Below are 23,930 nucleotides of genomic sequence, written 5' to 3'. Positions count from 1 at the left end.
CTGCTAAATGCTATGAAGATGTTCTGGGAGACTTGGATTCTGGGCTCTTTTAGGACTACCAGGTGAAACCCCAGGCTGTTATACACACACCAGCCTGGAAAGCCCAACTGCACCTCTCCTATGATAGCACAAAACCTTTTTTTATTTTATTTTTTTTAAAAGTTGGCTGCAGAAAAGCCCCAGCACAGCTCCTCTTCCCCAGGTGCCACAGGGAGGGGAGAGCAGGAGACCCACTTGGCTTCAGCACAGCTCAAACACTGAGTTGCTACCCATTTGTCTGGACACTAATGTGTGCACACACACCCTTGCCAAGATTAAAATAAACAAACTCTTTTCAAGAGCTGAAACGTCCATGTTAGAGGGAAACAAAAGGCCCAGCAGAATTTCCCTTCCCTGGCTGGCACAGGCTCGCTCCAAGAATCCCCATTTCATCATCCTGTCACAAAGTGATATTTAAAGGCAAATAAAATTCTCTTATCAGGGAAAATTCCTAACGTCAAAACCAACCCAAACTGGGAGTTTAGTGCTTGAAAAGCAGAGATTTATGGCTCGGGAGCACTTCTTCATACAGAACAGGTCCTGTACAAGCACACATCCCCCAAAGATTAACAGGTTCCCAGAGGGACACGTGTACAAGAGGAGGAAAAGGACAGTTCTGTGCCCACCCCAGCCAGAACCAGAGGTCCAGAACAGCAGCCTGGACCCCAGCACACACAGCATGGAGCCAAAGGGTGAGCATTAATAATAACACACCTCAAAAATAGCCCTGACACTCAACAGGAGGCTTTCTAAGGGGAAAAAGCAGACAGTAAAAGGCATTTAAATCTTCCATGTCCACGCCTTGCTTTGGTCACTGAGGTGAGGGGGTCTGAGAGCTGCTGGGTGGGGATGGGTGCAGCCCTGTGGATTGGCACCAGCTCAGTCTCTTCCTTTGGCAGGACCCAAAAATGCCCTCAGGCTCCTGTTGGACTCTCCTCTGGCTCTAGGGCAGCCTCTCCTCCACCTGCCAGGGATTTCTCTGGCTCCCACCACAAGCTGGTGGCACCTGAACTTATACCTGGGTGTAGACTGAGGAGTCAGCTATTTCCAGCTGGGAAATATGGAGAATCCTGAAGCACAGCAAGTTGGAAGCCATTCCCCAGCTGTGGAGGGGCAGGAGGGGGAGATTTGTCATCACTCTCAGGGTTTGCACTGGTAAGAATTGATGCCCTACAGAATCACCCATCACAGGTCCCTCCTACCAAAGACCTGCAAGCCCAAGCAAGGGGGAAACAGACATCCTTTTCAAGCTGCTAAAAACTGAGGAAAACCAGACCTAAATGCTGCCTTGATATCTCTCTGCAACCTATGTGCTGTCAAGGCATGAGACACTTAGGTTTTTTTGATGGAGCAGCATTTTTCTGCATTTTTCAGCATTTTTCAGCAGAGCTGTCAGTTCTTAGTGAAGCCCAAAAAGCTTTATCTCAGGCAGCTGCCTTCTCTGCAGGACCTCTTCTCAGAGATGAATATCTGCCTCCAGGCATGGGAACAGGGCTGAGTACCAGGCAGTGAAGTTACACCTTCTCTCTGCTGTAAATCCTCCTCCAGCTTTATTCTACAGGGAATAAATTACTGCTCCTGCTGGAATCTGGTGTAGCCTTTAGCAGGACAAAAGTCACTGCAGCTCCAGCATACCTGCACGTGTTCTGGGCTCAGGCACTGGGAAACCTCTGCTCTGAATGCACAAACATAAAATCAGACATGTGAGGTATATTGCTGTCTTCTGCTTTTATCTTTTTTCAAAGCCCCCTATAAGCTCAGAGTCAGAAAATCCCACGGAGCTTCTGGGGGATCCTCCTCCTTACCCAGTTTCATGCAGGAAATAAATGTTTTCTAATTAAATGTCCTCAAGTCCAAACTCCTCACATGCTCCTCACTATCCCCTCAGAAATCCCCTGCCTCTGGAGAGCATGGGTTACAATCCAGGCAAACTGCTGGATGCTCAGAGTCAGCTTTTACACAAACACCGAAGCTCAACGCAAAACCAAGCCCAGGGCTCAGTGCTTTACAAAAATGAAAACAACAGCCAAAAAAAAGTGCTGCCCTGGCTAAATGCTCCTGGGACAGGGGAGTGGCTGTGCACACACTCTAAGGGCCCTCTCTAGCTGTAAGGAGATGATGGAGCTGGTTTCAGTACATTTTAAGTCATGGGAGATGGGGAGGTTGTGCATGGGCATCCCCACACACACATTGGGAAATGAGAACTGTGCCCATGCTTCCTGAGAGCTCTCTGCAAGGCCAGTCCCAACCCCACTGCTTCCAAGATCAGGGCTAGCAGGCTAATTTTTTATCTTTTACTATCCCAAGAAATAAAATTAACCTCTGGGCTCTTGCTGGATCAGCTGCAGGAGCTCCCAGTTTGGATCTTCCTATCCTGCTCCACACCAAACATGGTCACTTTGCTCCATATGAAAACCACTGGTAGCACTGCTGCTGGATCTTATTCCAGTTGTGACTGCACTTTTGGGACACAAAGAAGACAGCTTTACACACTCACTGCCCTCCAGCATCTCTGTGTTAGGGTAATTCCTACACGGAGCACTGGAAATCTTCAGGAGTCTGTGACTGCACTGAACCCAACCCTGGAACAGGACTGGAATAAATCCTGGTATTCAGAGGGATTTTTGTCAAATCTGGCGAGTCTCCTGCCCCTCCATCCAACATCCTTATCTTGCAGATTATCACAGCCTGCTGGAAAAAATAAAGGCAGATTGCCTGCTGCAGGAGCATATGCTGAGAAAATGCAGAGGGATAGAAAAGACTGAGCAGTAGCTCTAAAAATATAGCTGGAAAAAAAGCCAGACTTTTTATTCCATGTTTAGTTCCAGTACAGCTCTGCCCAACCAATATTGCAAGAGAAATGATTGGCTTTTTTTCCAAAGCCTTTATTTAGCTTCTATTATCAGTCAGATGAATAAAAACCCTCTATGCTCCCAGCCTCTTAGGAATTTTTTTTCCCCTTCCTCCATGGAGCAAGGAGGTGAAACACCAGATCTGATGCACACAGATGTCTCCAGGCAAGCAGATCCCTTGCTCCCACCACCTCTGAAGGAATGCCAGGTACAACTCAAGCCCTGACCCTTGCTTGGGATTTCATGGAACAAGCTTCCAGCCAGGAAATTATGACAGGAGTATTTTGATTAGCAACCAACTTTCTCTGAAAACAGCAACATCCCTACATCGAGCTGGTGTAGCTCTTGGTGATTTTGAAGCATATTTCCTTAGTAGCAATCACTTGGGGCTGCCTCAGTGTCTGGAAGGATGGAGATGAGAGCATTATCTTCCACCCACTCCATCCCTTTGGATGGAAGACAGCTTTATCCAGCATTAAAAGCCCAAGAAAATATAATTCTGGTTACTGCCCAACATGACTGTGCAAAGACTTGTAGAGTAAACCAGGGCCCAGAGAGGCAAGAGAAACTTAGCTGCTTGTGGCAGCACATTCCCTGTCTGTCCATCCATCTATCCTCCCAGGCAAGGAGCATGAGATGGAAAATCCACAAATTTATTCTCTGTTCCCTCCCTCGAGATACTCATTTAAGTTTTTCAGCTCTGGGAGCCACATGTGAACACAAAACAGCAGACAGGACCCAGCCAAGTCCCATCTTTTTTGGCTGAAGTCTCAGACAAGGTGTCACAAACCATACAGGAGCACTCAATAAACAAACTGTATCTTCAAAACTGTTGTAATATTGGCAACTATGGTTTAACAAAGAGCAAGAGAGACCCTTTTTTGGTTCCTCTGGCAAAAAATTAAGAGCAGGTTACACTGCCCAGGAGCTATGAGCAGCAATACTCCAAGCCCCAGGGTATGCAGGAGAAGTCTGTATAGTAAAACCACTCTGAAGTTTCTGCAGGACAGATTTATGACCTTTGGTGTTGAGTTATTAAAACAGCACCATGTAAAAACAAAGCAGTTCATCTCTTCCTAACTGCTGCTCAACATCCCTGTGGATAGCATTACCAGCCCTGCTGTATTTCTGCTTGGGATTCCTGGAAGGATTGGATGGAGCAGGTGCTGCTCAGTGGCACTCAGTCCCACTCCTTAGGGACACGAGAGCCTCCTGGGTACCCACAGCATGGCCAGGAGTGATGGGCAACCCAAAGGGCTTCAGCATTGAGCACCTCCAGCATCTCAGGCCATCTTACACCCCAGTTGGGGTCACTGCCCAGCAGCTCCAGACAGCTGAAACCTAGATGGAAGCTGAGAAAGTGGAAAAAAAACCATGTGAACCATTTTGGGAAGAGGGAGCACTCATCAGGTTTGGAAAGACTCAGCAGCAACCCTGGCACTGCAGCTGCTCTCCCCAGAAGTGGCTGGAGCTAAAACTAAAAAGCCCTCGAGTCTCTTAGTTCACTTTTTATCCCCTGAAACAAGCAAGTAGAAGGTGAAAAAGCCCTAGAAAACCAGAGAGCTTCTGAATTGCTTTGAATTTCCCCAGGTCAGTGATCTGCCCCTTTTGTGTCTTTTGCTTGTAATCATTTATTCTCACTGAAGCAGGGGATTTACTCATTAACAGTCTGACTGTCCTCCTGCTGAGCAGCTTCTGTCCTACAGCAGTTTTATTTCTTCCCAGCCAGACATAAGAATCCTTTATCAAAATCTCACATTTAATTGCTGGTAAGTTCATGCCTACCTTTTATTTCCAGCTACACAAGAACTATTTTAACCCTTCTAGGAAGAGGCAAAAAGTGTGTCCCCTCCAAGCAGGCATGGCTTTTTATCCAGTCATTTATTTTTTTTAAATATTCAAGTCTGAGACCAAACCCCCCCCCTAAAAAAAAGCACAGAAGTCAGTGTTTGAAAGCTGGGAGTGCACAAAAACACACACTGTGCTTGTTCCCCTCTTTTGCTCACAGCAGCTCCCACCTTCCCCTCACCTGTGTGTCAAGTTCTCACTCCTAAAAATGACATTTTTACAAGTTAATAATGTGGGACTACAGGGTTCTAAATTAGAGGGTGCCCTATGCCTGCAACCCAAGCTTTTTATAGCCCAGTTTTAGCAGCAGCCACCCATGGTCTGCAGAGAGCACTGCAACTCATCACACAGTGATGCTCAGAAACCTCCCAGGGTGCCAACATCTCCCAGGGAGAAACCAGAGCTGCCTGTCCCAGTAAGCAGGTGAGCTCTTACTTTTCTCCAAAAAATCCTGGGACAAGGCAGAGGCTGGAGGAGCAGCAGTGTCCCAGCTGCTCCAGGAGGTGACAGCCAGCCCCTGCCTGACCCGGGACACAGAAACAGAGCCCAAAAGGCCAAGAGGAGAGGACAGAGCTGCAAAGCTGCAGCAATTCCAACAACTCTGCAGGGGTGAGCATTGAGACTCAGGGACTGAGTTTTGCACCAGTCCATTGTCTATTTTTTCCTCTCAAAACTCAAGTGTTTTATTGAGAGAGATCAAAGAAAACACTCCCCTGGAAACCACAGATCCGGAACCAGCAGCCAGCATGAAACCTGCTCAGTGTCACAATTAACAGCACCAGCAACCCAGCATCCTACAGTATTATTGTCTAAACAGGCTTGTTCCTGTTCTAAGCAGCTTGGCTTAGGTGACAGATGCTGAAAGAGCATTTTCCACAAAGGATTTTTCTTTTAAGTCCACTTCTGAGAAGGATTTGGCTCATTCACTAATTTCACACACAGCCCTGCTTTATCTTCACAGCATCCTCCTGGGCAATCTGTCCCTCCCCAGCCAGCTCCATACATGCCTCCTGCCAAAAAAATCCTTGGGACACCAAATCTGCAGCACTTGGCACAGGGCAGGAGAGGGAGGTGATGCCATTGCTTGTGGCTCCTCCAGCCTGCCCAGTGCTGAGCTGAAGGTTTGGAAAGCCAAGTTTTAGAAATAAACCTCAACAGGGCAGCAGCAAGAGCCTGAGATGCAGCAGGTTGAGCTGAGTGACACCAAGAGAAAGGCAGGGAGGGGGCTGGGAAGGATGCAGGGATTTGGGGAGCATCCTGTGGAATCTGTCCTGAGTGGAGCTGCAACCAGCAAGTGCCACCAGAGCTAGAGGGGATGGGTGCAGCACCCAGGGGATGCTGACACACCAACCTCAACAAACTCCAACACAAGTTTGTGCTTAAACCCCAGCAAGCCAGGTCCCTTCAGGTCCTTTCTGTGTTCACCCAAGTGTCACTGGAGCCTGACATGCCCAAGGTGGCCAGAGGTAACCAGAAGTGTGACAGCAGAGCAAAACACAGTCAGGACAGAAGGGAATGGCTGGAATTCCCTGGGGATGAGGCCTCAGTCACTTGCAGATAAGGACTTTGCCCTCACTAGGATTTCACTGGGCATTAGGAGCTACCCTGGGCTTGGCTGAGACAGCCTTGGCACCTTATAGGCCGTGTAAAGTAACCCCATAGAAAGAAGACTTCAAATTTTATTAGTCTTTTAGCCCAAACTTGAAGTAGCACACCCTGAGGGAAGGGCTAGGTGGGCTCTCCTGTCACCACAATGTGGACAGTCCTGAGCACCCCATAAAGGGGGACAAATACCAACCCACAAGCCAAGGAGAGGCTGAGGCCATAGGACATGGAGAAGAAAGGATGCCCCAACCATGAGCAACCCTCCCCAGTTGCTTTAATCCTCTTGCAAACAGCAGCAAAAGCCCAGCACGGTGGTGGCTGTAAAGATGCCCTTACAACTTCCTAATGCTTCAGAGATAAGATGTGGTAACTAGATTCAGGATTTCAGATTGTAAGATTATTTACCTTGAGGTGTCAATTCTCTGTTAAATGCTTCCAGGAAGCATTTTGGGAGTTGGGTGTTTTGGGAAAAAAATATCAGCATCACAATTAGGAGCAGCTCATATCAAGGTCCTATTCCCAGTTAAATAGGGCATGACTTGAAAAGAGGAATAAGGGAAAAAAGGGGTTCAAAGAAGGAAGATGTACAATTACCAGTCTCTAGGCTCACAGAGTATTAACAGGAAGGCATCAATGGCCCCACTATAAAATAACATGTGCTTGTGTCTGATGTGCAGGAGGACAGAAGCCAAACTCCATACAAACAGCTTCATGTGGATTGGTGAGCAATGAGCAGAAAGCCTTGGTACTGTACAGGAATTTAACTGGAAATCACTCAGATCCAGACAGCTAAATAAATCCAGCCACCTACATGACGATGGCTTTGAGCAAAAAATAATATCACATTGTTCCTGGGCTGATTCTCAAAGGCCCTTGGTTCATTTCCATCATTCTTCTCCCTTGAACGAACCAGAGTTTGTGACTAATTTTAGCAAAATGAAAGCTATACCAGCAAAAACCCCTACTAATCCCAAAACATACAGAAGAATGTGCTTTTCTATAAATAGAAACATCAGGGAGTTCCTGCTTGCTGAGACCAACTGTTGTGCTCAGATCCTAAATCTGAAATTGCTCAGAAAAAGCACAACTTGAGGGATGAAATCTGACAGCAGTGACTGGAGACACCAAGAAGCTGCAGTCTCATCAGGGAGCTGTCAGTTCACACATAAGGAAAGGATTGATTTTTTTGTAACTAATGGGAAAGAACTGACTCAGTTACTAATGCCAGCTAAACTTCAAGAAGCTAAGAGAACAGAATTTTCTGGGGAGTGTCCAAGCCAATCGTGGCATATTTTTGTCAATAAACACATCTCTGGCCTGACAGGACAAAACTGCTCCTAATGCCCAGGGTGAAGGGCTCAGTGCCTTCCAGTGAGCTCCAGCATGGCACTGAAAATAAAGCTTTTAAGTTCACTGCACTCTGCATCCATCTGGGCCATTCTCCAATGGACAACCTCCCTCCAGAGGGGCTCACCCCCAGGGAATAATCTTGCACTGATATTTCAAGATCATCACCTGGCTGCTCTGTGAAGGAAGTCCAAAACCAGACAATACTTTCCCATGAAAGAGAGGATGCCCAGTTGCCACCACCTCTTCCCACAGAGCTAGAAAAAAAAAAAGCCCAAAAATCCTCTATCCATTGCTTGTTGCTGGGCAGAGTGAAGAAGGTCCAACTTCAGAGAAAAATCTCCCCCCCTCTTTTCTTCCACAGGGGAGGAGATCCCAGCCCATTCCCTACCTCCATCCAAACTGCCCCAGCAGCAGGAGATGTAAATCCTCCCTGGGGGCACCTACTCCTGGGACAGAGAGACTGCAAGCTTGAAGTTTTAATACTTTTAGTGACAAATGACCCTGCCTGGTACATCCTGTTTATCAACATGCAGCCCAACAGAGTAGAAAATATGACCCTGAACACAAGGAGAAGAAAGAATTCCATTAAAAAGACCACGTTCATCCCTCTACCAGCCAAGGGCAATATCCCTACAAGAGGATTTCACCAAGAGTTTGCCAGGCAGAGCTCAGCCTGCTCTCCCTCTCTCATTTCCTCCTGTATAATTTAACAGCTCCCAGTTAATTTGGTTAACTGGTCACCCAGCTGCATGCCTGCTGGGATGCAGAGAATGAAGTGTCCCCAGTCACGGATTGTTTGCTTTTTTAAAGCATACAGAAGGAATCCGTGACTTTGGCAGCAGTGGCAATGAAAGCAACTCAGCCAAACATGGCCCATTCCAGAGGCAGAGCTATGGGCACAGCTGGGAGAAAACACAGGTCCAAAGCCCAGCAGAGCTTCAATTTTCTGCTGTCCTTGGGTCCTCCAAGCTCTGCTCATGCTGCATCCCCATCCTCTGCCAACCTTCCTGGGTTGGGCTCTTCTGCACAGCTCCTGATTCCCACCCAGGAAGCCAGAATGCAGCTTGCAAGATGCAAAGTGTCCCTATAAAGAGAAGTCAAGGAGAACCCTCAGTGGATTTGCCTCTGAAGCTGCCTCCCCCCAGCTGAAGCTCCCACACAACCAAGCAGGAATTTCAGCCTGCACTGGGCCAAAATTCCTCAACTTCCTCCAAAGAGCAAACAGCTCCCTGCTAAAAAATCTGCTCTGACCTTTCATACCACTTCATTGCTTCAGCTCCACAACAAAAAAGCAGCAGCAGCACAACAGGGCCATCATTTTTGCTCAATTTCTATATGGAAACAGGGTGGACCACTGAAGATGGGCTTGGGATTGTTGAAGGCAATGGCTGTGACAGTGTGGGGGAACCTACGTGGTCCTGCTGATGCCCAAGCTCAGGAAACACTTTCTGTGGTTAAATTACACCCCAATTAAAGTTGGTGCCAACCAGTGTGGAACCCATGAAGACCTTTCAAGCCAAGCAAAGAAACTGGCTCAGTCTGCCTGGTTCTCAATTTCAGTCCAAACTGAGCAGGGAGGTAAATAGCCCGAGCTCTCTCTCAAGCTCCTATGAGATGTGATGTTCAGTACTTTTTAAAACTGTCCTTCAAGAAAGGGATCAGGTTTTACAGTGTCTTAAACCCACTGGAGCCAGCATGACCCAGTCCTGTACCAAACTGCATCTCCATGTCATCATTCTGCCTTCAACACCTCCCAAATTCAGCATTTGGAGGAAGAAACCTGCAATGCAGCCAGGCAGGAGACCTTTCCCTTGGGTGAACAGGTCCAACACCAACTTCCCAAAAAGCTGGAGTGGGAGGGTGGAAAAGCAAGACAAAGTGCATGGTGATTAATTTCTCCTCTTTGTAGACATCAGAAGATGAATTTGTGGAACAAGAATGCAGGGGAGAAAAATCTGAGAAGGGCACATGAGACCTTGTGATTTAAGCCAGGTATAAAAGTGAAATCTTTTAAGTGGGTTACAATTTGAAAAATAAAAACTCAGTAAAGTAATATCCATGATGTCCATAGCTCTAAACAGAATGAACTTGTATCTAACAGGTGGCCCAACTTAAACCAGAAGCTGTTTCAGGTACCTCACAAGCAAAGCTGGCTGTGGAAAGTACTTGGTAGGGAAAGCAAGCATCCTGACAGGCAAGAAATTCAGATTTCCTTGAACTTTCCAGTCTACCAGTTCAGCCATATTCTCTGAAGTGAATTATCTCTGCTTGCAGGGTTTAGTCCAGCCTTTTATTCTCATCTTATCTCCAGCCTCTTCCTGCTCCAGCTTCAAAAAGAACATTTAACATCACAAAACAATATGAATGAGCTAAATCAAAAAAAAAAAAAAAGAGAAAAATTATACATATACACCAGTCCAAGCTCTTTGGAAATGTCCATGCCTGTCAGACCAGCAAGAAAGATCCCAGGCAGCCCTCTCCCTTGACAGCACAGCAGGATGCAGGGGCACAGACCCCACAGCAGCACTCAAGTACCAAAAGATGCCTCAAAAAGCACCTGAGCTGCCCCACTCAACAATGTGCAGGACAAGCCCTGCAGCTCTTCTCCTACATTCAAAACAAACAAACAAACAAAAAAAGCCCCAAAATTCCTCCCTCACGGGCCAGATGGATTTTTTTATAGCCTGCTGCTATGGGATTTTTGCACAAGCCTCTATCTGCCCAGGAAGAACGTGGTTATGACACCAGAGGCTCCATTCAAGACAAACATAATCTCCTGAGATAAGGCATGGCTGTGGCCAGAGGAAATTGGCTGCTTTGTTTCAAACCAGAGCTCTGCTCTAAGGCCCTTTTTGCATACACTTGCATCCCCTCCACTCACGGCCCTGGGTCAGCCCTGGGGCTCATGTGAGCCCAGGAATTAATTAATCCCTGGTGTGGGCTCCATCAACAGGGAGGACCCTGGGACCCATTTAATTGGGCCTTTGAGATGTGCTTCACATTTCCAAAGGAGGTCACTACCCCCCCATCACTATGGGCTCATTGCAGAAGCAAACTCAGGAGCCCCATCCATCCCTCCCAGGCTGATGCTAATGCAGAGCAGGATGCAATGAGCCATCCTGGAACTGCCTCCCCAGGGAATTCTGAAGCCTGGATGTGCTGCAGGGTGTTCACCTATTCTGCCTACACTGCAAGTCTCTTGAAAAGCAGCTTCGAGGTCGTCCAGGCTATCCAAGTTTTGTTATTTTTAGTGCTCCAAATTACGTAGGGATATCCGGGAAGACTTCACAGATCGAGCTGGATTCCCACAGAGTACAAGACCAAATTGCTCACAAAATTCATTTTATCCTCAAGGGTTTTTTCTTAGTGTTTGGCTTATGCCCTCCTGCTTCTATTGGTATTTTAATTATATCTTTTAAAAACTTATTAAAACGTTTTTAAAGGGAAAAATTATGCTGCAGCCTTTTTGGGCTAAACAGATATTTTAAAGCATTTCCCACATTGGGAATGAAGATCAAGAATGCCTGAGAAGCCCATTCAGATCCTGCCTTTCCAGTTAGCTTCAGAAAGCTACCCACAAAAAAGAGAGGAGCAACTCAAAGGATGGAGACATCTTTAAAGGCAGGAGAGAGCATGAGGGGTGATTTAAGCTCCAAGTCAGGCAGTTGCAACACCAACATTTGATGATTTGCCACAGTCCATTCCCTGGCAGGTGTCTGTGCCTCCTTACACCCCCAAATACCACAGGGGATGGCACAAGAGACATCTGGGACTGCATCAGAAACTCCAGAGAAACCTCAGCTCTGTGGCTCAACCACCTTCCTGCCTGCTGGGCTGTTCCTTCCTTTCCTAAGAAATATTTCAGTCCCATTTTCCAGCTCTTTCAGTCATCTCATCCCTCAGCTGGGGTTTATGCTGGTTCACACTCTTGAATTTCAGTGAGCCCATAGCAAAAGTTCTGATTATTCTTTTTTTTTTTTTTCCTTTCACACAGCAAATCACCTACGACCTCAGCCATTGCCATTCTGCTCCATGGATGCACCCTGGTTACACCACCACTTCCATGAACAATTTTAGATCCTGGGATGCTGCTAACCATGGATGGCAGCCCTCTCTCATTCTCTCCATCTCTTCATCTTTCCAAAAAGGTCCCCTCAGAGCCAGAAACTGCCACTGCAGTCCCCAGCATCATCACCTCTGTGGGAGCCCCAGGAGGATGCAGCAGCTACAGACAGCAATTCCTGCAGATCCTCAAGATATTTCCTCTAACTCCAGGCACCTTCTTAACCAAAGAGGGAAACTACATTCCAGGCTTTGGCAATTTAATTACTTCAGATCAGCTGGAAAAAGTGCAAGGTGGTGGCTTGTGAGCCCCTTATTTGTGGAAGTGCCCTGGCCAAGATGAAGCCCATAAGCTGGAGCATCCTTGCAGAGGAAGGAATACTCCATAGAGCTGGAATTCACCCCTCTTCCTCTTAATCCTAAATAGCCCCATTGCTGGCCCATTGGGCTCACTCCAGAACTCACTGCCCTGGGGTCAGAAAAGCAGAAAGGAGTCTGAGGCTGGAGATGTGCTGGGAAGCAGCAGCATGTTTGCTGAAAGCAAGAAGGCTGAAAGGTTAATGCAAAGGAGCTGCTAAGGATTTCTTATAAATCCTGCTTTTTTTTTTTTTTTTTTTTCCCCTGTGTTTTTAAATTACAGCAAAGCTGCCTGAAGACAGAACCAAGCACTTGGTTATTGAATCCATACCCAAAGAAAGTGACTTGGGGACAGCCTGGGGACAGCTGAGCTATTGAGACCAGACCACAGTGACTCCCAGGTCTGTTCCCCACGCTGTGTTCCCTCCCCCTGCAGGCAGCTCAGCCCGCTGCACACTGCTGTGCACAAAACAAATGATACCACTCACTTGTCTACAGCATATTATGTTTTGAAATATTTATTGCCACCCCAATCGGAAGAAAGAAACATTTCTCTCTTGAACATAATGAATAACATTTCCAGTGCTTAACAGCTGGAAGCTGAAAAGGTGGCCAAAGAAAATCCCTAACTAGTTTTTTTTTCTTTTTTCCTTTAGAGCAAGCAGCTGGAAAACTCATTTTCTGGGGAAGAGGAACTCTCCCAAATCAATCCGGGGAAAGAGTCAATTAAACTTGGTCACAATCCACAGGCAGGAGCTGATAAGATGCTATCCTGAGCATAACATCAATGACATCCAGCAGGATGAAAAGAAGCTGCTTTCACTTAATGAAAGGCAACAACTCCTCCAGGCAGAGATTTTCAGCATGGTTTTGATCAGCCACTAAAATTATCAGGGAATTCTTTAATCTCCACCCCACATCCCTTCAGCTGATACATTCTGGGCCACGTTCCTGCCCTACCCCCTCCCCCCCCCCCTTCATCCCTGGACCAGCATCTCCATCCCAGGCTGGCATGAACACAGCAGAGAGAGTGACAAGTGGCACACAAGCTTTCCAATAAAACCCAGCAGAGGTTCTGGTGGGTGGGGACACCCCAGGACCCCACTCCTTGCCCCCATCTCCCCAGGGAAACCTTTTTGCCAGGAACACCACAACTCCTGTCCCCAGGAGCAGGCAGCACAACAGAAGTGTTCTGCTTCTGAGAGGCTGCCTGGGAAAATGTTCCTCCTCTAAATGTCATGACAGGTTGGAATTCTTCTGGAGGGAGGGCTGGACGTGGGGTTGTTTTTAAGTGCGTGCTGTGTTGTTGTAATTAATAACAGGAAATTAATGCCTTGCTATGCGGTGGGGCAGAAGGCAGCCCCTCAATGTCCCCACCACAGCCCTGCCCTGCTGCTGCTGGAGCAGAAAACTGCTGAAAACACCAGATTCTCCTCAAAGGACCAGCAGCAGATGCAAAGGAAGAGAGAAGGCACAACCCAGAGCCAAAGCTTTCCCATGCACCCCATCCAATGCCTTCTCCTGTAGCCATGGAGCAACTGAAGCCTTTGCCTGGGTTTGCTGCATCCACCCCGGACACCAAAAGCACTTCCAAAGTGAAATCCTGCCTTGGGGGGGATCCAGAGACCCCCCCAAAGATCCCCCCTTCACTTATTGGGTCCCCGGCTGCCGCGTAACAGCCACCGGGAGAAAATCTGCTGCTGGCAAACCCCAGACTTTGTTTTTTGAGACCCAGAGTCAGCTCACGCTGTTTTCCAGCACTGAGTTATCTGTCTCAGCAGGCAATCGGGCTCTGCCAGAACAAACAGGACAGCAAATAAACACAGCATTAAGGGGACACACGCTGCGGACACGTGCGGTCACCCCGGTCCCCAGCAGCTCAGACATCTGCAGCTCCTTTGCTCTGCTCACTGTGGAGATTTTCTCTGACCCAGCCCAGGGCTGCCCTGGAGGGACTTTTTTGCTGCTGGAAGTGGGGGTTTTGCTGCTGAAAGTGGGGGGGGGTTGCTGCTGAAAGTGGGGGGGGTTGCTGCTGAAAGTGGGGGGGTTTTGCTCCTGAAAGTCAGGGGGGTTTTGCTCCTGAAAGTCAGGGGGGTTTTGCTCCTGAAAGTCAGGGGGGTTTTGCTCCTGAAAGTCAGGGGGGTTTTGCTCCTGAAAGTCAGGGGGGTTTTGCTCCTGAAAGTCAGGGGGGTTTTGCTCCTGAAAGTCAGGGGGGTTTTGCTCCTGAAAGTCAGGGGGGTTTTGCTCCTGAAAGTCAGGGGGGTTTTGCTCCTGAAAGTCAGGGGGGTTTTGCTCCTGAAAGTCAGGGGGGTTTTGCTCCTGAAAGTCAGGGGGGTTTTGCTCCTGAAAGTCAGGGGGGGGTTGCTCCTGAAAGTCAGGGGGGGGTTGCTCCTGAAAGTCAGGGGGGGGTTGCTCCTGAAAGTCAGGGGGGGGTTTGCTCCTGAAAGTCAGGGGGGGGGGTTTGCTCCTGAAAGTCGGGGTCTTGCTGCTGAAAGTCGGGGGTTTTGCTGCTGAAGTCAGGGGTTTGCTCCTGAAAGGGGGGGTTTTGCTGCTGACTGACAAGCCCAGCACAAATGCAGCAGCTTCGCTTAGCTGAGGACTGATGCTTTCAACACCCCCCCCCCAACTACCCTGCTTGGGAAGGTTTCACCCCAGCAAGAAGAAGCCACAGAGCTGCTCCTGGAAGTGCTTCGAGCCAGACACAGCCCTAACCCCCCTGCTCACATTTTTACCACTGAATTTCTGGCCCCTGAGGCACGCACAGGCCCCAGCAGCCAGGGACTGGAGGAAGAGGAGGAGTCCAAAGCTTCTCCAGCCCCACGGTGTGTTTCGGGTCACACTTCTGACCCAGTTTGAAATCCGGGTGGTTTCTATTCACAGAGGACAGGGAGCTGGGGGATGGCACCCAGCCATGCACCTGTCAGCCCCTTTCCCTGTCAGCAACCCAACCCAAGGCAGCCACAAACACGCTCCCAATCCTGTCCCAGCCCTGGGGACACCGAGGCACGCAGGGCAGGAGCACTGAGCTGCTGAGAGACACAGGCACTGGGATGTGGGGAAAATAAGCCCTTAATAAAGCCTTTCCAACCCCAGCACCAATGACAGCAATCCAGCCATCTCAGATCTCCTGTTGCTCTAGGGATGTGCTAAGGGATCAGTCCCACCAGCACAGAAATCCAAGCTCCTGTTCCTGCTCCCCACCTGGAAAACAGCATCACAAAGGGGGAAGAATTTACCACCCCTCAACACAAGAAAAAAGGACAGCAATTCAAGTACTAGTTATGGATATGGTGTAAACATGGGATTACAAACTCAGCATGACCCAAACACCCAGGATGTAACCTCAGGGGAGAGGTGTGGGACCTCAGTTCTGGGACCTCAGCTCCTCCAGGCTCCAGGATTTGCTGGAGCAGGGACAGGGAAAAGGACAACACAAAGCTACACACAAGGAGCAGTGGGTACCTCACACCACTGCCTGCATCTTTCTGCTCCTCTGAGCCAGGGGGCAAGAACAAGGGACATGTGGCTACTATTCTGGAAGCAGCAGTAGCCTTGCTGTAGCACATCATGGTACCAGATTAACCAGAGAAGCTTTTAACAACCTGGTGTGAATATCCCGAAACCACCCTACTTTTGTGGCTCTGCTCCCAAGGGGAGATTTATAAATATTTCCCAGGATAAATATTTGTAAATAAGTGTCCTTCTACTTGTCTGAGACCAGACTCTCGACCTCCTGTTTTCAGAAGGGAATCATCATCTTCAAAGGAAGGGAGGGAAACGCCACTCATGCTAACAGGGTAGCTACAAGCAATCCACACCATTTGGCACCCACCTCCAAAGCTGTTGGGGTGGGTGTTTCTGTTAGCTGGTGTGGCCACCAGGCACAGCCAAAGCCTCCCCTGCAATGCCTCCCAGCAGTGTTCCCAGGCACAGGGTCCATCCTCCTGACAGCCTCCAGAAATCAGAGCTGCCTGGGGAAACAGGATCTGCTCCCTGGCTCTGCTGCTGAGGGACAGGGGTCACATTCTGCTAAGATCACAGCAAAGCAGACTGGCATCTGACTCCCAGCCTCACGGTTCATGAAATCAATATACAGGACACAGAAGTAATGGCATCTCCTTCACTCTTTGAACGACTTCCCTCCCTTCCCCTTCTGCTCCATGAAATCAGACTCTGGGTGGTCCCTTCCCAGACTGTAAATTGGCTTGTTGAAAGCCTTAGCAAAAGAAAGGTCAGATGCCTTAAAAACTGAGCAAAGCCTATACTGCTATGCAGCAATTTGCATATCATTCACAGGATATGCACAGACACAGAGCTGCCTGCACCACAGCAGGCATCATACCTCATCCAGATGTACCCCAGTGTTGTACTGGTTTCCCCCAGAACAGCACTGGGAGATGCAACTCTTAGCATCATGCCCCAAACCTTCAGCTCTGGCTACAGCGTGGGGCAAAGGTGGTGTCAGCTGTGGAATTCCTGCCTTTCACTATGGATGGGAAAGCCCCATCCAGAAAACTGACCTGTTGGGAAGCAGAGCTTGGGGTCAACATGCAACTAAGATGTCCTTGCAGGGAGGAGCCATAAACCCCAGAGGCTTTCCTGCAGGTTCATCCACAAGAGGACAAGAGCACATTCCCTGCAGATGCACACACAAGGTTGATCCAGAGCCTGGGGGCTGCCAGGGGGCAACTACATCCCATGTATCATAGGATCAACAAGAGGAAAAAACCACTAAGATCAGCAAGTCCAACCATCCACTAAACTGGATGCACACCAGTTTACAACCACTAAACCTGGAGCACCTCATCTACCCAAAGCCATCACTCAATTCCTACTGTAGGTAAAGGAAAGAAAACATGGAAGTAACTGCAATATTTCTCATCAGGAAAAGTAATTTGATGACCTGAGCAGTAGCTCAGCCTTGTCACCTCTGTAGAGGGTGTTGCATGTGATCAAAAGGCACAGTTGAGTGGCTGGAGCAGAGCCCTGTCCCAGCTCCCAGGGCACACCAGGCTGTAAGCTGGGAGATGGTCACTGGTCCCAGTCTGCCTGCTATTACTGAGAGCTCTTACCAGGATTTCACAGTACCCTTATCTTGATGGCTGGAAAAAAAGGACAAAGCAAAGCAAAGACCATACAGAGACTTCACTGGGACATTCAGTTTTTAGCCCCTTTCCATCACCTGGCATCCACATGAAAAACTGCAAATTTGCTCTACACCGACGTGCTGCAAATCTACTGCCTCAGACCCTGAAAAAACAATAAATAAAAAGAATTGCCTTGCAGAAAAACCCAACTACCCAGCAATTTGGAAATCCCCACCAGTCCTACAGGTGCTCCTCCTGCTCCCAGTCCTGCCTGTTGCCACGAGCCACCCAGCATCACTGCAGAGCAAACACATTCACAGCTTGCTCAGCCCCTCCTGCTTCCCCGCTCCCCCTGCCCAGCCCTAGGAAGGAACAGAGATAAGGGGAGTGCTACAGAAAAAACAACAAAAAAACCCCCACAAGGGCTTAAGAAAGCTCTGATTTAGTGGAGATAAAAGGTCTGGGTGTGTAAGCACACACCACTGAAAGAAAGACCACTGCTGAAAGGAGGGAGGGCATGTGTGATGGCATGAGTCCAAGGTGAGGGGCACAGCACAGCTCTGTCATTTGCCTGGGAGGTTAAAAACAAGTTTTTAAGCACTAGCTGCATTATTGTTCTCATGGGGCCACAGCCTGATGAAGGATGTGTCCAGTGGGCTGCCCATGGGAGGGACTCTCAGCAGATGGGTTTGTAGATGCCAGGGCACAATGCAGAACCCCCCAGCTCAAATGAGGGAACTGCTCCTCTGCCCTGGGACAACCCCTCGAGGATTTCTGGCAAAAAAAACAGCAAAAAGGAAAGCAGAGCTGCATGGGTCTTGCCTGCAGCATCCATCTACCTGTCTGGAAGCAAACCTGATTCTCTGCTGTGCAGGTTACACCTGCCCTCACCCTGCTTTGGATGCTGGAACAGGCTGGAATGAATCCTGGCTGCATTTGTCAGTGCAGGATGTCCAGATTTGCTGACATGACAGGTGACACACAACTTCCTCACCATTTCTTTGTGCACTCTGACCACCTCCAGGGAACAGTCTCCAGTTCTTGTGCTCATGGGGAGAATTTAAGCTGAGCTCTGGATCACAAACGGGGTGGTGCAGATTGGATGCTGGGCTGGGGAAGGGGAGCACCAGTGTAAAACAAAGGATGCTGCTCCTGTTTTTCACAGCCTCCCCTCTGGCTCATGGTGATGATGTTCTAAACCCTGACTCACCCCAAGCTCCCAGCCTGCACCCCTCAAACCCTCAGAATTGCCTGAGATTTGTTTTCAGCAGCCCATGAGTCAAGCTCACCACAAAGCAGTGGCAAAATAAGGAACAAAATAATTCCTTCAAATTACTGGGTTGAATATTAATAGAAAAAATCCTGTTTCCAAACAACATGGGACTTACTGTAGTGAGAAGCTACCCCAATTCTGTACCAGGATCAGAGGGAGGGTGCCAGAAAGGAAACTGCAATGACTGGGGCTCTGCAAAGCCCACACCAAGCTTCAGACTCCTACCCAGTAAATCTGCAGCAAGCGTTTCAGCTGCCAGCTCCAGTGACACCACAAGCCAGGAATAATATTCCTGTGCAGCCCTTAACTCTGAGCACACAATTCCCCAGGCTCCTTAACAAGACACATTAATTTTTCACACTGTTAAGGGGAAAGCAAACAGCCCAGGAGTTTCTGTTCCTCCATGAGGCTCTCAAACACATTTGCTGTGTATCTTATCAGCACAGCTTAGCAGCCAAAGCTGTTTCAAGACTTTGGTCTTCAGAAACCTGGAGAAGGGAGTGGAAAAAACCCTTTATTCATACCTACATAGCACATTTTCAAAGGACATTCCTACCATCCAGAGCAAACAAATGTTCCCAACTGTACATTCTGTGCGTTGTTTGAATTAGTTATACCCATCCAGGTTCACTGGGCAGGACAACTTAAATATTTTTAGGAGTTCCTGAGCCAGTTTACAACTGAAATAGGGAAGTCAGACAAAAGAATGCTTGTCTCTGCTTTAGAGCATTTGTAGGATGGTTTACAGCCAGAGTTTTACAAGCATAGCTACGTCAGCCAGGACCACAACCTTGTTGGGACAGGCTCTGCAGAGCATGGCCAGAGCTCCACATGCTCCATGACCAGGCATTCTAGGCCTTACAGTACTAGAAATACTATAAAAAAATTCCATTACAGTACTAGAAATAATATTAAAAAAATGCCATAAAAGAGCTATAATAAGAGTCATTTCAGTACTGCCAAATCCTTGCTGATTTGCTAAATTTATTCAAGAAGACCTTGGCCAAATCATAAATTGAAAAAAAGAAATTATTTCCCATCCATAGGATACAAATAGGATTTTGTTCCTTAGGCACTAGAAACTTGCAACAGTTCCTACTCTTTTTATGGCCCACAGTGAACTAAATGTCTGCAAAGTTCCCAGAGCTTTCTGGAGGCCTTGGGGCAGTGATGTAGCAGTCCCACCACAGCATCCACACAGATTAATGCCAGCTGACCCATAATGACAAAAAAGTCAAATCTTCTGTCTTGCAGGGCACAGAGCAAGGTGCTGGAGCATCAGTCCCAGTGCCAACCTCTCTATGCAGCTCATAAGCCCTGGAAATTATTGCACTGGCAAAACCAAGGAGTTAAAACCCAGGCACTGCAGTTCATTTTTTTTTTTGCCACCATCATTCCAGCTCTGGATTTGTTACAAAAAGGCAGGGCAGGGGGTGTCAGCAAGAAGAGCAGCCAGCTACAACATCATCTTAATGGCACAACTTAATTCTCCTAGAAAAAACAGGCCTGTCACAAGCTCAGGTCTCAATCTAAAAAAAAAAAAACCCAAAACAAAATAAAGGGAAAAAACCAACAATAAAACAAAACAAGAAACCCACACAAAAAGGCCCAAAAAACACCAAGATTGATTTAACCTTGACAAGGCACAACTTGTACAGCTGCGACACAGCAATTTCCCATTCAAGAAAGGTCTTCAGCCCCAGCCTCTCTGTAGCCTTGTGTTTATGGGATTTAAAAAAAAAAAAAAAAAATTGAAAAATCCCAGTGTCATGCATTTTACTCGCTTCCAGAGCTGCAGGAAATCCACTCTGAGTCACATGCCAGCTTCTGCTCTGAGGGTTTCCTTGGGCTGTCCTTTCAGCAGCAAGGAGAACAAAGCAGCCTTGGCCAGTGTCCACCCTAGGAGCAGATATTTCCCCCATTGCCCTGAATGGGGTGGATATCCTGCCCCAAACCTGCATACATGGGAAGGGTGAGGAGAGGAAGGAAATGGAAGAGGATGAATTAGCTAAAAACTGGCACAAAGAGAGAGGTCCCAGCTTGCCACCAAAGCCACTGAAAGGCTTTTCATTTTTCGTGGCTGAATGCCAAAGATTAATGGCTCAAACTTCAGAGGAATCCCAAGCCCTCAGAGCAGAACACCTAAATCCTTCCTCTCTTGGATTTGGAAAAGATGGATGGTCCAGCTCTGACACCTTATTTCTGGCTGCAGCTCTGGGAGGTGGCAAATGCCATTTTTATCCTGCCTTTCTTCTACCTTGTCCATCTGCAGTGCCAGGCAGGAGTTTTGGAAGGTCCCTTTCTGGATTACACCCAGGCAGCAGCTCCAGGTCCCAAATATCCAGAGAAGACCCAGTTCCAATAGGAAAAACATCATTCCCAACTGAACCAAACTTCCAGACATTTCAGCAACATGGCTTTTCTGTAATCCTGATGGTTCTGCAAGCTGGGTTTAAACCTCCAGTTGTTAGCAGATTCCAACAAAACCCAACCCGACACGTGCAAGCAGGTTTATTCTTCTAAAAATCTGCATGATGGCCGTGCCCTGGGTTAGGATTTGTCAGCAGGTTTCCTCCCCATGACACTGCCATTCAGAGCTGGGCTCACTGACCCCACAGCACCACAGAGCAGGGCCACCAGGATTAACATTCCCAATGCTAACACCAGCACAGATCCACAGCTACAGCCTCTGCACTGCTCCTCTTCTTGCTCTTTGGCCACACAAGGCTCACAAGAACATGGGTTTTCTACTCCCAGTCCTCCAAGAGCCTCCTTGTCCCATTTACAGAGATCTGAAGCAAGTGGACTGTAAGCAATGACTGGTGAAGGGGAAAATAAATAAATAAATAAATAAATAAAAATAAACTCCATCCTGGAGTTCAGCCAGAATCTTTGTGCCCACTAAATTTGGGTGGATGCAGACTTTGCAAAAGCCTGGAAAAGGATTAAGGAACAGCTTTAGCAAACAGCCAGGACAACAACAGTGAAGTCATGATGAAGCCAGTGATCCAGGTTTCTGTTTGCAGTCATGAGTCTGTGTTTACAGTTTGCAGCTATGTGCAAATACCAGAAAGCCATTCTCTTCCCCTTCCCATCAGGGCTTGGCATCATCTGCGTTTCTCCAGATCCAAGAGATGCCTACAGCAGCATGCCAAGTGTTTTTTGGTCACAGGGCATGCTCCAATCCACAGTGACAGAACTCAGAGGAGCCCCTAAATAGAGCTCAGCTGGAAGGGAGGGAGAGTCCTGCAGCAAAGCAGGCAAAGAATTGGGAAAGAACAACACTAAGTGCACGTGTGAAAAATTGAGGCAGTTCTCAGGGTTTGGCTGTTTGCTCGGCACTGCACAAATGATGCAAAAAATCCCTGGAAAGACTCAGGATGCCAAGCAGAAGCTGCAAAATTGTTCTCAGGTGGAGCAGAGCAGAGTCACCCACAGGCTTTGCCAATAAATCTGCTCCATCACAGACGTGGTTTTCAGCATGCACAGGTACACAAGAGTAAAAACCAGCACTGACAGGCAGATCTTCCAGGATAAAAACATAAAAGCAACTTAATCCAATGGAAACTTTTAACTTCCAGCTAACCAGGTACACCCTGCAACACATACAAGTGCAACAGGAGCTCAGCTCATTTAACCCTGCTGGCAGGGTCACAGCTCCTCAAGGTAGACCTGGCTGGAAACAAGAGGTGTGATGCTTCCTGTCACATCCAGGAGGGTCACAGCTCCTTTGAACATTTTATTTGACAGAGGGAAGGACAAGATGGTCCCCCTGTCATCCTAACACCATCCTCCAGAAGCTCTGACTAACAAGCCCCAGCAACTCGTGTTGCAGCAGCAATTGCTGACCTGTTACCTGCTCATCCTCTCTGCCAGAAGCTGTCACCTCTCTGCAGAGGTGTCAGGAAGGAGAATGTCCCCACCCCTGCCACCTGGCATCCTACCAGTGCCACCACCAGAATGGCAGGGATGTGGCTGACATCAAACAGGTGATACCCAGCCCACCTGGAGAAAAATTCAAGCCATGTCAGAAGAGGAATGAGAAGGGAAATGGATGCTGAGTCCCTAAACTACACCATCAGCCTGACTCTTTGTTCTGCCTGTCCCTCCAAAGCAGTGTTCATGGGGCCAGGCTGGAGTTGTTTGGAGGGAACAGGCTCTGTTGCTTCCTGTGGTGCACAGACAGGAGCTGGCACCCTCCAGACCCACCTTCCCTTAGCAGTGACCTCAAGTTAACAAAGTTTTTTTTTTTTTTATAGTCATGCTTGGCAAGTCCCTCTACAGAGCACAGAATAATGTCACTCCACCCATCCTTGTCTGAGTCTCTGGTGATCAAAGTGGCCCCAAACCACTGTGCCACCCTCACCTTGTGGAGTCATCCATGTGGCACTCTCTCAAAGCTTTGTCCTCCTCTCTGGACCTCCCAGTATGACAAATCCCTGCTGTAACTCAGCATGCTTCAGCTACCAGCTCTGTGTGAATAAACCTCATTTTCCCAGAGTTAGCTGGAGCCTACCCATGAACCAGTTAGAAAGACTCTTCCTTCCCATCACATCAGGCACGAGCCTCTCCCTTGGTGTCTTCCTACTCCTCTCCCTTTCATTTTCTATCAGATGGGAAGCAAAGTTATATTTACTGCACTGCTTGGCATCACACACAGGAGGGGAGGTCTGGAATTTGAAGAGCCCTGGATCCAGAAAACAGGAAACTGCTGAGGATCAAGGCTGGGCATGGCCCGGAGGCTCACATTTATGACTATAATAAAAGGATAAGGCAGAGATGAAAGCAGGGCTGAGCCAGGCTTGGTAAAGCATCAAAAGAAAGGTGCAGGGGGCTGGAACAGGCTTGAAAGAGCAGAGAAGCTGACGAGGCAGATGATCAGAAGTGTATTTAGCATCCTCCCTGCCAGCCTGGTGGATCCAGGCCAGGACAGAGCTCTGCAGGGCAAGGACAACTCCTGGAAACCTGGCCCAGCAAGCAGGAACAGCCCATTTGAGGGGCTTCTCATCATGGTCAAGCCAAGCATCAAGAACTGAACCAACTGAGCAATGCCACAGGATGAGAGTGTCCCCAAGCTTGTGCCTGGGTCAAATGAAGAGCAGGACTGGCAGCACCACCAAGCTCCCAACCCTCAGACTCAGCAGCACGTTCTCAGGTGTCTGCTCAGGACATGAGTTCAGGGACAGGCCTGAGAGATGCTCTTACCTGCTGGAGGCAGAGAAGAGACAGAAGAGAAGGGCTGCAGAGGACCAAGCCAAGGGCTCTGCTGGGGGCCTGACTCAAGAAACCATTCTTGTCAGCTCAGGACTTTGTGCTTCTTATTCTGGTGCTGTGCAGGCTCCAGCACACAGGCTGTGCACACGAAGGATGGAGATGGATGCAGCATTTCCAGTTTTGGAGACAGGAGGACAAACCCAAGTGCAAAAAGTGCTACCACAGTTCCTTGGATGCCAGCTC

General features: G+C 48.3%; 1 protein-coding gene across 2 annotated transcripts in view; it reads right to left on the bottom strand.

Annotated features, from left to right (window-relative positions):
• LAMA5 (laminin subunit alpha 5) overlaps positions 1–23,930 on the bottom strand; it is a 90,532-nt gene that overhangs the window by 53,043 nt on the left and 13,559 nt on the right. The window lies entirely within an intron of this gene.

Source organism: Heliangelus exortis, chromosome 16, assembly GCF_036169615.1.
Source record: "Heliangelus exortis chromosome 16, bHelExo1.hap1, whole genome shotgun sequence".
NCBI lineage: Eukaryota > Metazoa > Chordata > Aves > Apodiformes > Trochilidae > Heliangelus > Heliangelus exortis.
Note: the sequence above shows the minus strand (reverse complement) of the source record. Positions and strands in the feature narration are given on the sequence as shown.